Source organism: Triticum urartu, chromosome 3 (assembly GCF_003073215.2).
Source record: "Triticum urartu cultivar G1812 chromosome 3, Tu2.1, whole genome shotgun sequence".
NCBI lineage: Eukaryota > Viridiplantae > Streptophyta > Magnoliopsida > Poales > Poaceae > Triticum > Triticum urartu.
In genome coordinates, this window is record NC_053024.1 from 300,463,674 (window position 1) to 300,468,559 (window position 4,886).

Here is a 4,886-nt window from a genome sequence, read left to right on the forward strand (position 1 = left end):
ATCATATCAGCATCTTGTTTTAATTATCTACCAAAATAAGCATTGAAGTCTTCTTGCTTAAACATAAAATTATCAAACTCATCCAAGCATTGACTAGCAATTTTAGTAGGAGGGATTTCAGCTTTATCATATCTATAGAGAGAATTTACCTTTACTACATATGTCGGGTTATCGAGGTCTGGAGGTTCTTCAATAAATAAAGGATTAAGATCATATATTTCTTCATCGGGCAGTAAATTGAGACCATGTATTTCTTCAATAGGAGGTAAATTCTTAACATCTTCAGCTTTAATACCTTTTTCTTTCATAGATTTCTTTGCCTCTTGCATATCTTCAGGACTGAGAAATAGAATGCCTCTCTTCTTTGGAGTTGTTTTAGGAATAGGATCATTAATTGGGGCAGGAGATGGCTCAGGAGGTGCCCAATTATTTTCATTTGTCAACATATTATTCAATAAGATTTCAGCTTCATCAGGTGTTCTTTCCCTGAAAAGAGAACCAACATAACTATCCAGGTAATATCTGGATGCATCGATTAGTCCATTATAAAAGATATCAAGTATTTCATTTTTCTTAAGAGGATGATCAGGCAAAGCATTAAGTAACTTGAGAAGCCTCCCCCAAGCTTGTGGGAGACTCTCTTCTTTAATTTGCACAAAGTGTATATTTCCTTTAAAGCAGCTTGTTTCTTATGAGCGGGGAAATATTTAGCAGAGAAGTAATAAATCATATCCTGGGGACTACACAGACAACCAGGATCAAGATAATTAAACCATATCTTAGCATCACCCTTTAATGAGAACGGAAATATTTTAAGGATATAAAAGTAGCGAGATCTCTCATCATTAGTGAACAGGGTGACTATATCATTTAATTTAGTAAGATGTGCTACAACAGTTTCAGATTCATAGCCATGAAAAGGATCAGATTCAACCAAAGTATTATATCAGGATCAACAGAGAATTCATAATCCTTATCAGCAACACATATAGGTGAAGTAGCAAAAGCAGGGTCAGGTCTCATCCTAGCATTTGGAGATTCCTTATTCCATTTACAAATAACCTTTTGAGTTCATATCTATCTTTGCAGGCTAAAATAACTAAAGAAGCATCTTGATCAAATAAATAACCCTCGGGAATAACAAGTGATTCTTCATCATCACTTTCATCTTCATAATCAGATTCAATATTTTCAATCTCGCTAGCCCTAGCAAGTCGTTCCTCGAGAAAATCACTAAGTGGCATCGTAGTATCAGGCATAGAGGTAGTTTCATCATAAGAATCATGCATAGCAGTAGTAGCATCATCAATAACATGTGACATATCACAGTGAATAGCAGAAGCAGGTGTAGGTGTCGCAAGCTTACTCATAACAGAAGGTGAATCAAGTGGAGAGCTAGATGGTAGTTCCTTACCTCCCCTCGTAGTTGAGGGATATATCTTGGTTTGTGGATCTCTCAAGTTCTTCATTGTGTCTAGCAGATATAAATCCCAAGTGACTTAAAGAATAGAGCTATGCTCCCCAGCAACGGCGCCAGAAATTAGTCTTGATAACCCACAAGTATAGGGGATCGCAACAGCTTTCGAGGGTAGAGTATTCAACCCAAATTTATTGTTTCGACACAAGGGGAGCCAAAGAATATTCTCAAGTATTAGCAGCTGAGTTGTCAATTCAACCACACCTGGAAACTTAGTATCTGCAGCAAAGTGTTTAGTAGCAAAGAAATATGATAGTGATGGTAACGGTAACAAAAGAGTAATGAAAGTAAAGTAATGTTTTTGGTGTTTTGTAGTGATTGTAACAATAGCAACGGGAAAGTAAATAAACGTAAACCAGTATATGGAAAGCTCGTAGGCATCGGATCAATGATGGATAATTATGCCGGATGCGGTTCATCATGTAACAGTCATAACATAGGGTGACACAGAACTAGCTCCAATTCGTCAATGTAATGTAGGCATGTATTCCGAATATAGTCATACGTGCTTATGGAAAAGAACTTGCATGACATCTTTTGTCCTACCCTCCCGTGGCAGCGGGGTCCTAATGGAAACTAAGGGATATTAAGGCCTCCTTTTAATAGAGAACCGGAACAAAGCATTAGCACATAGTGAATACATGAACTCCTCAAACTACGGTCATCACCGGTAAGTATCCCGATTATTGTCACTTCGGGGTTAACGGATCATAACACATAATAGGTGACTATAGACTTGCAAGATAGGATCTAGAACTCTCATATATTGATGAAAACATAATAGGTTCAGATCTGAAATCATGGCACTCGGGCCCTAGTGACAAGCATTAAGCATAGCAAAGTCATAGCAACATCAATCTCAGAACATAGTGGATACTAGGGATCAAAACCTAACAAAACTAACTCGATTACATGGTGAACCTCATCCAACCCATCAACATCTAGCAAGCCTATAATGGAATTACTCAGGCATGGCGGTGAGCATCATGAAATTGGTGATGGAGGATGGTTGATGATGATGACGGTGACGAATCGCCCTCTCCGGAGCCCCGAACAGACTCCAGATCAGCCCTCCCGAGAGGTTTTAGGGCTTGGCGGCGGCTCCGTATCGTAAAACGCGATGATTTCTTCACTCTTATTTTTTCTCCCCGAAAGCAGTTATATAGAGTTGGAGTTGGAGTCGGGGGGTTTCCAGGGGGCCACGAGGTAGGGGCCGCGCCCTAGGGGGGCGCCCCACACCCTCATGAGAAGGGTGTGGGACCCTTGGTCTTCATCTTTGGCGAGGATTTTTTATTATTTATTGTAAGGTATTCCGTGGAGTTTCAGGTCATTCGGAGAACTTTTGTTTTCTGCACATAAAACAACATCATGGCAATTCTGCTGAAAACAGCGTCAGTCTAGGTCAATTCTATTCAAATCATACATGTTAGAGTCCAAAACAAGGGCAAAAGTGTTTGGAAAAGTAGATACGTTGGAGACGTATCAGCCGGTGAAGCTAGAATATCCGAGATTGAAGAAGAAGCACGGCATCCGTTGGATGGACATCCAACAACCACTGCTTCTAGAACTGCTGCTGCTATAAGTTGACAAAGCCTTGCATACCCGTCAACACTTTTTTTTATGGGACGCGTCAACTTAGTAAGGCCACAAGTGTGTGGCAGAGAACTTATAGCCCATTTGAGATTTGTAAGAATGTGCAGCCAATTTTTGAATTCTAATGGAATTTACTATAGCCCATTTATAGTTTGTTAAAAGTACAGCCCATTTCAACCAACCGTTCAAAACATAATTCAATAAAATTTCCCGCATTTTGATGGGATCTGAAATATTGTTATCCCGAAATTTCTAGTCAGATTAAATACAATTTCAATATAAATTTATATTATGTAAAAATCCAACGAAACATTGCGCTCGCAACAACTAATGAAATTAAAATTTTCAATATCCAAAAAATAATATTTTATAAAGTAATTACGTGTTTGGTGCATTTTTCATAGTTACTGCCCAGTTTTTATAATTACATCCCATTTATTATTTCTTAAATCCCATTTTATTGTTAAGCCTAATGCATCCCTCCTAGGAAAGATTTGCAGCCCATCGGGGCGGAGAATGACAACTTGACCTTACCTAGGTATTCCTAAAAAAGTATAGCTGGGCTAGCCATTTCTGGGCTGGATATCTGGCCTGGGCTAGACGGGCCACAGCCTGCCCAGTTAATACCTGGATGGATGTTTTCGTTGTTGTTCAGAGGAGAAAAAATAATATCTGGGCTAAACATCGCTCAAGAAAAACTCTGTAGTACTCACACCTCAAAAACACAAATACTACTCGACCTGCTTGGTCCCAGCTGTCGGCCGCTTCTTGTGCAATTCTCTCGTTTATTGACTACATAGGTTGACAATGGTGTGGGACCGTGATGTCAGAAAACCAGGAGGAAGCAAAAAAAATTATAGTTTTATATACTAATAAGGAGGCACTTGCGTACGTGCGGCTTTGGCCCTGGTGGGTCCCCACTGTCATTCTCTCCAAGTAAAGTCATCTCCTCATCCTCATGTCCGTTGACCATGTTGACAACACGAGACGGCGGCGCCACGACGAGCGCAACAACTCGAAGGACGACGGAGAGGGCCTCACGGGCCCTATAGATGGTCTAATACAGCGCCCGCTGCTCATTCGGGAAGCCAGGATCATAGGGCCACATGTCCGCGACGACATTGTCGTTCACTTGTTCACCGGTGCTCGTTGAGGAGACGGAGGTTGCAGCATAGGTCCTCCTGCGCTGGTAGCTCTTCCGCCATTAGGGCGTCGAAGTGCGGCCGCACCAGCTCTATGGTGAACACGACATGAAACGGCTTGGACAGTGACGTCGGCTCCTGGTCGGATGCTACGTCCATTGTCTGATTGTCGTCGCTCAGCTCGGCGAGCTAGCTGGCGAGCCAGCATGTCCGGCTGCTGGACCGACCCGCTGCTGCCCTGGCCCAACCAGACCGCCTCCCTCGCCCGCGCGCGCTTTCCACCCGAAGCGATCAATGCCACCCGCCCCGCTTCCCGGTGCAGGCGATTGCTCCGCCTTCAAACGACACAAGTGTTGTCCGTCCATCCTTCTGCCGCCCATATTAATGATACACGGTTGCCTAGGCGGCTACTCCGGTGCCACACGTCCGTCCCTCCGCCACCCACCATTGCTATATAAACTGCTGCACCGGCCATAGTCACAGTCATCCGCATCTGTTCCCTTTCTCCTGTCCACACCATTACTTCTCACCATGGCTTCCTCTCGCTCCAGTGCTCTTCGGGCGGGTGGACGACGGACCACAAGGAGATGGCAGCCATTGCCGCCGACTGGCTGGCCGACAGGCAGCCGGAGAACAACGACGTCCCAATGGAGAACATGGTAGTCGACGATCCG